We start from the raw sequence: 12167 nt of genomic DNA, 5'->3' as shown, positions 1-12167 counted from the left end.
CTCAGCAACCTTTTTGTGATGATGTGAGCAAGTGTGGGATTTGTGTGGTCTCTGAGGTTTCCCCCTTGCAGCTTTTCCATTTTGGGAAAGTTGGAACAGATTTTGATGTCTTCATAATGTTCCTCGATATAAAAACACAGCTCAGAAAAAAAGGGTTGATAGACTCTCATGGTTTAATAAAATCTGAAAAGTTGAACTTTTAAAATCAGTCTGACACAGTTTCAGATATTTAATGTTCTTTAGGGTTTATGAAATCTACAGAAGACATTTCATAAACACAAACTATTAGGCTAGAAATGGTCAGACTGAAATTGTCTTCAGAGTGTAGAAATTTAGTTCAATCCTTCTTTTGTTTGCATTGATTTATTAAGAGGATACCAGCCCCTCAGGCCTGACTTTGAGTGTTAATTACTTGAGATTTTTCTTATTAAAATCACAGATTTTATTTTGCCTAACTTGGTACTAGATGAATAAACTGAACCAAGCTAATTTAAAATTGATTATTCTGATTAGAGATACACAGTATATTAAATCAGAATCGCAATATTAGTATAGCTATATTGTTAAATAAAAAATTATGGATTTCTTAGTTACTTATTTGGACCGAATTTTCAGTTGGCTTGTTTTAAGTTGATCGGGTTGTTGGGGAACTTTTAATTTGTAATCTGTGACTTTCTGTTTCCCTGTGGTATAAATATGGTGTGACAGAGTGTGAGGGAGAATCTGGGACTTTGAACAATCTGGAGAGATATATGTTCTGCCTTTCTGTATGCTTTAAACTTATTAAAGTTTGTATCCCCTTCTGTCATCTGGACAGATCCGCAAAGTATAAACGGAAGGTGTCCCAGTACATGTAGCACATACTGGTTCTTAGGGGTTTTTTTTTATCCACTGAATAAATGTGCTCAAAATAAAATAATGAGGGTTTTTACACTTTTAATCATTTTTACACATCTTTGCAAGAGTTGCTGTTGAGTCTGAAGCATGCTTTGGATGATGAGGAAAGTTGAATGCGACAGGAAAGGGTTAACACCGCTGTTGAGTTACTGTCTCTATTTTGATTTTAATTTTGAGAACATTTTTCACAGTGAGACTTTAACAGCTCCTCTAATGTGATTCTTGAACCTAGTGGCAGAAGTGCTCCTCTCCTCCTCCACTTGCCTCGCTTTTCAAGCTCTCCTCCATCCACCTCCGAGTAATTGATTTGAGGATGAGAGTTTTGCACGGGGAATAAAGGGAATAACACAGCGTCTGGTCTCACACTTTTAATCTCAACTCCATTTCTCTTCCTTTTCATGTCTATAATTTGGTTGATGTATGAAAAAAAAAAAAGAAAATCCCGCTGAGATGCCCTCTTCTGCCTTACTCGAGACTTAAAATGTGACCCACCGGTTTGCATATTTATCTCTGTCCTTGTTTGTTTTGGTTACAAAGTTGCAGCTGCTCACTTTTAGGAAAGTCAGATCTCGAAGAGCATCTCAAAATGCCTTTTGATTTACATTTTCAATATGCATCCCTTTTTTAAAATTGTTTTATCGATGCTTGCATAAATCCATTTAATGATTTTTTTTTCATAAACAAATGTTGTTGTTTTTTTATATATATATGATTTTGTTTGATGGAGATTAAAAACAAGACTTCCTTTGCAGCCATCTGCAATACTTCACCTCACTCTCCCTCTCTCAGGCTTTTACCATAACTGATGCTCCCTCTCAGCTCCAATATTAGGGGAGTGAATGTTATAAAAAAAAGTTTAACGAGGTGAACAGCTGCACTTTGTTGCCACATTAAATTTAATGCTGCCCAGCAAGTTACCTCAGTGTTTAATACAATGATTAGGGAAGTTTTAGATGCTACCTGGAACTTGCGCTGGTGTTACTGCCCAGTTATTGACTTCGCCTTCATTTTTTCTGCTTTTTTGAGTTCATTTATTTTCCACAACTCTAAATTATTTTTAATCATGTCCATTTGACACCTTACTGGAAGTACACATAACCGTTTTTATCTGCTAAGAATGTCTTCCCACAAGGCTGCGCGTGCACAGCATTCTCCCTGACACCACCTCCACGCATCCAGAAAGACCTTTCCAAGCCGTTTCAAGTTCTGCTGGCCCATTCTGCTCAAAATCGGTGGAAAATGGAGGTACGGCTGCCAAAAAACCCGTTTGCAGAATCACAGAAAAAACCCCAAATGGTCTTTATTAAAGTTTCCGAGCTCTTGGCGGAGTGAGGCCACTGTGTTTGGAGGTCATTTTTAAAAGCCCCATGGAAAGGCGACCCCCCCTTCCCCCTCCCAGCCATCTTAGACCATCACTGTGGTTGTGTGAGAGACTAAGTTCAGTCTTTATTAGGCTTCAGTGGTGTTTGGACAGCCGGAAGAGCAGTACTAATAGGACAGAATGATGCAGAAATGGACAGAAAGCCCCTTTGGAGTTCTTGAAGCTCATTTTCTCTCTCCCTCCTTTTACTCTTTCCCTCCGCCTCAATCACTCACTTACTTTTCTCCCTCTCTTCTCCTTTTTCCCACTCCTGCCTTCACTGGCTTTCTCAGCCTTGGCTGTCACACACTCTCCTGGTGTTGCTCCACTAATTTTTCACATCCCTTTATTCCCGCTATTTGCCTTTTCCCAAAAGCACTTTGAGTCAGCGGGGGAAAGCTTTTAGCCTCTGATTACTCCCACACTGTAATTTCTCCTGGTTTTGCTCGTCTCTGTTTGTTTCGCAAGTCTTTTATTCTGTCATTTCCCCCCCCCCCCACCTGTTATCTCAATGTGCATTTCTTACACCTGCTTTTTTTTTTCTTTCTTTTAAAAAAATAAAATTTCCCCATTCCCTGTTTGTATTCTCACTTTGAAAAATAGTGAGGAATTACGGTTACTGTAAATGCCTTACTCTTACATAGCAGCTTTTTAGCCCTTCAGACTTTATACGCAGAGCTTCACAGTTTACTTCTTTATTCAGCTTTTAATATATTCACTCATAAAATAATTTTTGTTACGTATTTGCGATCATTTCCTTCTAAAAATTTCAGAATAAAGCATTAAACTACTGGTTGCACAAAATGCAATCATTTTGCTAATGAATGGGTTTTCCAACATTGTGGAAAGAAGCAGATATAATTTTTTTTTTCTAGAATTGGGAGCATATTTGAATGAATACGGTAATTACTGCAAACCTTTATCTACTAACATTAGTAGCTTTTAATAACTTTGGACAATTTTTATTGCAATTAAAATGTACCAATAAGCTTCAGTTAGTTCATCTTGGTTTAACTTTACGTTGCTCAGCTTTTTCAGATTTTAAACTTGGAACATGAATTAATTGTGGGTCAGTCTGTGTAAAATTTACTTTTGATCTTAATCTTGTAAAAAGTGGAATTTCCACAATACTTGAAACTATTTTAACACATTTCTGTTGAGTCGACCTGAGGAAGCAACAAACAAAATAACAATGAAAGGCAACAGCCTGTAATTTTTTTTCTAAAATGTTTTATTTAATGATACAGCCCAGATACTGCAAAAAAGATGATCAGTATACAGTTTATGTAGAGCCCTGTGTGGCCTCGCATTAACTCGATACCCTAAATCCTTGTAAAGCAGCATAAAGCATGACATATCCAAAGATGGCTGAACTGATACAGCAGTGACTTTGCCAGAAGGATATGGAAGAGGGAAATCCACACACTGATCTGAAAGGGTTTGTAGCACGGTGAAGGAATTCTGGCCATTTTTTCAGTATATATGAGAGAAGTGGCTGAACAAGGGCTTTTGGTTGGGAAATGCAGTTTTTACTCAAAACAAACATTTATTTTTAAAGTCCTGCCGTGGTAGAAAAAATTCAGTCAAGTATGTAAGAAATACAACCTAAACTTCACTTGCTAACTCATGTTCTTAAATAATACTGACATGCATGTGTCTTTTAAACAGACAGTGGCTGTTTTGATAACTTTTCATTATTATTTTTCTTACGTTGCAAATTTTTCAGTTATTTTTTCTTTTTCTTTTTCTTACCTTCTTTGAATATTTTAGTTTACCTTAGAGATGTGGCTGCTACACCTGAATTTCCCAGGTGTGGGACAGTAAAGGAATATTTCTATTCTTCTATTCTTCAGCTTCCTCTTTTTGTCGTCTGAATTTGACATATCAATTACCATAAAACCACGGAGAACCAAGATTTAGCTTGATACTTTACAAATCTTGAGCAAACTTGGATAATACCATCTATTTAGCAACCCAGAACAACTGGAACCAACATTTAGTTTTATACTTACCAATAGTAACCCTAAACAAGAATCAAACATGGAGAACTATCGTATAATTTTATACCACTCCAGTCTTCTTTTATTGTTACCATTCTTTTGGTTTTGTTGTTTGGTTTGCATTCACTTCTAATTCATGTAAAGCACTTTGAACTGCCTTGTTGCTGAAAATGTGCTATATAAATAAAACCTTACCTTAAAACACACTGATGACCTATGGACTTCATGATTTCAGTGTAACTGCAAAATTAGTTCTGGACTTTATTCTGTATTTTGAAAAAAGAATTGAGAATTCAACTAACATAAACCTGACTAAAGTTTCAATTTGCAACTTAATTCCTGCAACAGTAAATCAGCTGTAATCAATTGTTGCTTCACTAACTGCATGGCAGCATCATGCAGTGGCCAAATTTTATCAAACGCTGACAGGGAGAGCAATAATTGAATGAGAAGGCATAAAAATAAAGAGCTGTTGAAAATCTTCTAAAGTACAGTAAAATTTTATGTTTTGCCAAAGGTATATTTTAACAGTAAAACAGGAACAGGACATAAACCTGTGCGTAATAAACCCGTCCTTAGCCGAGCAATAACACATGACAATGCCTCGTCACTGATGGCTCCTCTTTCAGTTTGGCTTAGAGCTGAATCTTTCTGCCAGGAAGAATGAAAAACCTTCGAAGGTAAAGTGCGGCAAGAATATTGAATAATTCAAGGCGCTTCATGATTTCAGGCTTTCAAAGCTGCCAAATTTGCATTAGCACAGGCCTCAAAGAATATTCTGAATATGTGAAAATCAAATAGGCTCTCAGAGCTTAGAGTCCGTCATGAAATTTCTAAATCTGTTTTTATCTTTTGGATAACCAGGACATGAAAGAAGATGTGATGTCCTCATTTTCACCATCATTTTATTTAAGGTTGTGTTTAGGCTGAAGTTATCAGGTGGTAGCTTACAAATAGCAGCTCTGCTATAGTTCCCCCCCCCACCCCCCCTCATAAGTTATCTAATCAAATATATATTTGAAGAATGGAGTCAGGTTTAGCACACACACCAATCATCTCATGATTTTGAGAAAACCATTGGAAAAACATTGTGCAGAAAACATCTGCTATGGCTTCTATAACCAAACACATGTTTGCAAGGAATCGTTTCAGCCCTAATCTGAGCAATTCAGTTGTTAAAACAATTTTATTCACACCTGTTGAACCTTAATAGGCACAAACTCCTTGGTAACGTTAAGATTTATTCCAAATTCAGCTCAGAGTAAAATATACAATTTTGTTGCTGTGGTGGTCGATTTTGTGTGGGTGTTTGAAACTGACTGTAAATTATCAGTATCAATCTCTGCATGTCTCCAGAAAGAGAAAATTAAGATTTTGAAGTGTCCTAGTAAAGATTTGCACTTAAATCCTATTAAGATCTGTGACATAAACTTAAACAGGTTGTTTATGCATGCAAACTAAAACAACTGTGCAAAGAAGAAAAGAACCAAACTTCCTTCAGAGTGACCCAAAAGACTCATTTCTATTTCTTTTACATACTTGGTGGCCGTTGTTGCTGCCATGGGTGGTAAAACCAGTTATTAGATTTAAGCGGCAGTCACTGTTTCACATATGGCCATGTTGATAGAAATGCTAAAAAAATATTCAAATGAAAATAGAATATGTTTGCAGTTGGTCGCCTAACTAATCTTTAAAAATATAAGAAACTATAAAAGTAAATCTGTTCCTAATGTTAAGCATACATTGCAGGCAAATTGTTGAGCTAATTGCCTCCATTTTTACAAATTGTATTTATGCAACCTTTTAGTAGTTTCCTTCAATTTCTCGGTGGTTCACATTGGAATTGCTTGAACATTTTTTTTTCCTGTGTTCATTTCTGATCTTCTGTTGCCTCCTTCCGTCTCTTTCCTTCGTCTTTGCTCTCTCCGAGGTGTTTGTGTTCCCTTCTGTGTTCTCAATAACACTAAAGTAGCTCACATTTGTTCCACCGGCAATGAAGACGGATGAAAACCCGAGCGAGGGATGTTTGTGCGCCGTCTAACTAACAAACCTCACCCTTTTTCTGAAACTTCATTCTTTCAGCTGAATGCCATAGACCATCTCCTGACAGTCTCCTCAGCAGAGATGTAATTGTTGGAGCAACCTGAGCAGAAGTAACAGTAAAAGGTTTTTAATCTATAACAAATTTGGCCTTTGTCAATGTAACTTTTTTGTGTGAAAGAAAATCCATTATGTGAGGACTTTGGGCAGAAAGCACAGGAGGGTACCGAATGAGGTCTTCATTGTGTACCTGAAGCCTCTTTGAATGTGAGTGTTAATGTGCTTTTTGAGTGGTGCTTTGCTCTCAGCGATGTCTGTAATTAGGTGTAAAAACCCCAGTGATATGTCTCCAGCTCCTGTTCAAGGTTATTCTCTTGGTGCACTAAATTGAAGAACCCTTTCTGCCCCAGTAATTCTTCTGTTCGCTGGTCTAAATGAAGTTGTCTTTTGCTTAATTTCCTCCAGATTGATGACAAGTTTCTGTGGGGGTATTTCATCTATATTTATCGTAAAGGAAGAAAAAAAAATCATTTGATTAATGCACAGAGATGCTGTGCTGCTCTCCGTGATTCTGGCTGACCCCACGACCTTTCTCCATATTCTCTTTCTCAAATCACCTCAATCACAGTTTCTGTTTCATTCATGAAATATTAATCTGTTGAGGAAAATTAATAATTTACCATTACAATTCAGAATCAGACATCAGACAGTCACCATGAAATAATCATTTTCCATTTGCTCACAGCATATTGATAATTCATCATTTCTCTGCGCTCCAGTCTTTCCTCTGCTCATTTCATTCCCCTCCTTCTTTTCCAATTTAATTTTTTTTTTTGTAGCTCTGATCAGTCCGACACCTGGTTAGGGACCAAGACTGTATCGCTGTCCTGTTACCGTGCTGATTAGAGGGTTAGGAGCCCCCAGAAGAGCCCAAAATAAGAAGGAAACGGGGTGTGAAATGAAGGCTGTAGGACAAATGGAGCATCTGTTTCTGTAAGCCAAGCTGGGGAGGCGGAGATTTAATGTAAATGAACAGAAAATACAAACACCAGGTGGCTTGAACACGAGTTGCCTTCAAGTGGAAAAAAAAAACCCTAAGCCGTTTTATGTTCAGTTTTCTTTTTCCAATGAAACAAGGCATCACTTTTTATTTCATTTAAGCTTCTCCCTGAAGCATGAAACATTAGAGAATGAAGTACAGCAATAACCCTAATGGCTCCTTGTTAATACTTCTCATTAGTCATAGCAAATAATCAGTTTTTTTTTTTTCAGGGTTAAAGATTTAATCCTTAAGGAGGGATGATATGACAACAAACCTCAGCACGTCTATCGGGGAGTATTAGCATGAGAGACTGAATGCAAATATCTGTTTTAGTCTCTTGCTTCCTTTTGCACCCAAGCTGTCCTCGAGGTGCAAGGTGCACAAAAACAATCTGTCGTTGTCATGGGACTTTAACCATACAGCTGATCCTTGGATCTGTTTTTGTATTTGCACATTTCTACCCTTCATGTCCTGTGTGGCTGCTGAGCAATATACTTATGACTTTATCAGGTACATTTCACCGTTCAGTTTAATTCAGCTATTATTTCATGATTACAGAATGTTAAGTTTATTAAAACAGTTAATATAATCTAAACAATTCAATACTAAGCCTCAAATTTAGTCTAAAAGTGAAACCTGTTGACTTTGCATTGAGCAAACTTTATTACACATAAAGGTAACACAAATATTTCTGCTTATTTAAAACATTAATATGTATTTAGGATCAACACCAGAATGAACACTTCAGATATTATAAGAAAAAACAATATGAAAAAGATGTATATTTAAACAACTGAATGATTTCTATAAGTTAAGAGAAACACAAAAACAAAAATATAATCATTAAAAAAGATGAATGATGCTAAATTTACCCCACAGCTACTACTAAAACTATGGAATATACTTTTAAAAATAGCATCTATGACCATTTAAAAAGATTTGTAGTGAAGATGAAATATGAGAAAATCATATTATACATAAGATGACCAACAGAAATGTCTAAGTTGTTAAATGGTGGCAGAATTAAAGATTTTGTTGATAAAGGACGCTTCTGGAACATTTTAAGGAAACAAGGATTTGGAGAGCAATGTCAAAACCAAGCTAGTCCACATTTGCCCAATTACAGCAACCAGGATGGATGGACATTCTTTGATACCAGTAACCCAACCAAAACAAATTATTTTTATGCATGAACATCTAATTTTAAGTGTGACCTAGCCAAGATGAATAAACTGGATTTTTTTTTGTCGGGCTTCAAAACAAATTTGATTTTAACTGTTGCAATGTTGTTTCCATTAAATGGTTTGCGTGGGATTATCGACAGCTAGTTATGCTGGCCAAATTACACATGACTGTAACATGCAAATAAGAAAAAAACTTGCATAAGCTGCTGGATTTAGACCATCTGAATGAGACATATTCACACATTACATTTGTTCTTTTATTCTTTTGTCCTTATGATGTTCATAACTCTAATAATTTAGGGTAGATTTTGGGTATCATGAGTAGTTGGAATACAACTTGTTGAATATGTTGTTGATGTGTACAGCATAAATGCATAGAATATGGAATAACATGGCTTCCTAAATATTGTGATCAAAGCACTTCAGCATTTGGTTTCCTATGTTTCGGGAATCAGACCAGCAAGACGACCACTGGGTCAAATAAAGCAAACTCTTAGGGATCGTTCAAATTGGCTCTGGTGTGAAAGGCTTTTTAGATGGAATCAGAAACAAATGTTCAGCTCAAAATTATGCAACACTTTTTTTAAATCATTCAAAACATGAGACATAGCTGAACCTGGTTTTTCATTGTGCAGCTCTATCATTACAGATTAACTGTTAAAAGACTTAGCCTGATTTTTTGGTAGCATTGAATGAAATGGTGTGAAATGATTGTCTTATTGATGATATCTCTCTACGGCGTTGAGTGTAACTCTAGAAAAAGGTTGCATTTCTCTTTGCTGTTGGATCTTTCTCCTCTGTGATGGGCCTAATGGTGTTGGACAGGTGAAGCAATGGAGGAGGATGACCCCAGCTGTCTATGTGCTCATCACTAGCTGCTGCGATTCATTTGTTCAGTTCCAGGATGCCGGTCTTTCCCCATAGGGCAGTACCCAGCATGCCCCGTCTCTTCGGTTCATAGAGAAATTGCCTCAGAAACTGAGCTGATGAGGGAGACGCGAGAAGCAGACCACATGGGTGTGACTGTTTGATGTTTCAGAACTTGGATTCAGACTGTACTGACTTGCCTCACTAAGCTCTCTGCCCATGCAGAAAACAAGCCCGGGTTTTATCCTCTGTGAATTTGTGCATGCATCTGTCGGCCTATCTGCTAAGCAAGTCTTTCTGCGTGTGTGGTTTTGTTTTAGGGATGTGTTCATTGTAAAACATGACCTGGAGAATTTTGCTCACTTCAAAGGCTTTACCTTCTCTGCATTAAAGGCACCCTGCTTATTACCCAGGCCTGCTGAGTCACTGGCATTGTCTGTTTGACTCGCATGCGTTTGAGCAAGAGTTTTTGCACTTGTTGATCCCACAGTCAGCAGGGAATGCTTGTTAATAATACATTTACATTTTTTTTTTTCTGCAACTGTCTTCTTTTGGTTCCTGAATGTTTTACAGTCTCTCTTCCAGTTTTTCTGGTATTCATTTCTCCCTCTTCATTTCCCTCTTCCTCTGCTCTCTTCAACTTTGCCTCAAGGTGGTTTTAACTGTTAATGATCTGTGGGATGCATCAGCACAACTCCCACTTTCATAGGTCTATAGTAGCGTCCCTGATGTTTTATTTTGTCTGTAATGTATGAATTGATTTATGGATAGATGAATGGAGATGGTAGATGATCAGGGTGTGGCAGCCTTTGTGCTCTCTCTGTAGGATACTTAAGAAAATGTTACAAAACTGAAAATAAACTTTTTAAATGTTTATGGGGTTAAAACAACACCTGAATGACTTTTAGATAGCAAGTAAGATATATGCTGAGGGGATTTAGTTTTTCATTTTACTGTTGAGGTTTATCCTGTGTCCTTTGCTGTAAACTAAATTATCTTAGGGTGAGACACACAAGGAGGACACAGTCAAATCTGTAAGAGAAGACCAAAGTCAAACTTTCTGGAATTTCATTGCCCCAATGGCCAATTGATGTTACAGCAAGTATAAAAAGTAAAAGACAAAGTATCAAAGTTAAAAAACAATAAAACATACTAAAAACTAAACAAAACTGTCAGATACAAATCAATACATAATGGGAAGAGTACAGCAGTGTGTATCATTGTCGACCGAAAGTTGCTATGAACACTAACAATCAGGCGCGAGTCCCCCTACCTTGTTCTGCTATAAAAAGAGAAATTGCTGTAAAAGTAAAACTTGGTGTTCCTGCAGGACAACGGTCCAAATCAGAAAGCCTAACTTCAGGTCAAATATCCCACCAGAAATACAATAAAAGTATTCTGATGGCCAAAAGAACCTCACAAAAACATTAAGGCATATCGAAGAGATGTATCTACATATTTGAGCCTCTATTTAATATTTGATGAGAAATTAAAATTTATTAAAGATGCATGCTGTGTAATCGCTACCATGTAAAAATAACAGGTCACGTAAATAACTTAAAGCTCTAAATATATAATAAGTTAGACTGATGAGTGTATGTAAACAAAGCTGTATTATGTATTAAGCAGGATATAGGTTTTTATGTTTATGCTTTAGTTATCTAAGTGATGCGTTAACCAAAGACTCGCTTGGTCGCCGTCCTTTACCATATTGCAGATGTTACTTTAGATACGTCATGTCTGTTTCAGCACCTGCTGAGCGGCCTCTGAGGCAGACGTTCCTATGAAGTAAAATGTTTATGTATCTCTCTGATGCTGCTTTGAATGCGATGCTCTTCCGTCCTCCATTCTGCTGTCCTTTATCTCTACAAGGATGGGAACAGGTGGAAGCCTGAGGATGAATGTTTCAGTGTTTGTCCTCATAGATGCACTTACAAGATATAAGTCAATTCCTTATGATGCGCCGTTTTAATATAGCAAAAAAGAGAAACTACGGTGTCTGTGTTTGTATAAGGAAACTGTAACTCTGAGGGGTTGTTTTTCTTTCTGCTCAGATTAATACTGTCGACAAACACATTTTCTTCCTTTCTCATGACAAATAATGACATTCATTTTTATTGTTTCAGTTTGAATTGTATTCCTCATTTCTGCCCTATGGCTACCTCGAATCATGCATTGCTGAAATGACTCGTGCCAAGCCAGGAAACATCCACAGATTCAAATCTCAACGGCAACTATGCAGCAGACGTGTTGCCGTTTTTTTTATCAGCACATTCTCCTTTTTATTCTGTTGACTGCTCAGTTACCTGTTGGAAGTCGGTGTGTGTACACACGAGTGTGTGTTAAAACAGAGTCCTGTTCCCACTGGAGCTGTCTTGACTTTTATTTCCTGGATTTACAGCAGAACTCCAAGGAGCCTCGCTGGTTATTTCCATGCTGGGATCTAAAAAGTACATGAGTTTTCAGTTCTCTCTGCTCTAGCAACTTAGGTGGAAGAATGGGAGGAAAAGAAACCAGTATGGAAAAATATTTGTTTTTCCAGACTTCATTCCATAGTTTTTAGCACATTCATCATTGTTTTTCATCCGTCCCGCAGCCAATCATAAACATTTGAGAACATTACAATTTTAAGCCTGAAAAGATGCAATGTTTTGACAAATATGTGTAGGAAACCTTCGTTCTGTGTCTCCTTGTCTGTTTTTCCTCTTCTTTGTTTTTGCTACTTTCATTTCATTCTGCTTTCTTCCACTTCTGATCTCATCTTCCCTCTGGTTGAA

At 37.1% G+C, this 12167-nt stretch overlaps 2 protein-coding genes across 2 annotated transcripts in view; both read left to right on the top strand.

Moving 5' to 3' along the window:
* fbxl17 (F-box and leucine-rich repeat protein 17) overlaps positions 1-12167 on the top strand; it is a 243863-nt gene that overhangs the window by 46220 nt on the left and 185476 nt on the right. The window lies entirely within an intron of this gene.
* LOC103470127 (intracellular hyaluronan-binding protein 4.L) overlaps positions 1-12167 on the top strand; it is an 86958-nt gene that overhangs the window by 74566 nt on the left and 225 nt on the right. The window lies entirely within an intron of this gene.

The sequence above is a fragment of the Poecilia reticulata genome, chromosome 9 (genome assembly GCF_904066995.2).
Source record: "Poecilia reticulata chromosome 9, P_reticulata-male-v2, whole genome shotgun sequence".
NCBI lineage: Eukaryota > Metazoa > Chordata > Actinopteri > Cyprinodontiformes > Poeciliidae > Poecilia > Poecilia reticulata.
Note: the sequence above shows the minus strand (reverse complement) of the source record. Positions and strands in the feature narration are given on the sequence as shown.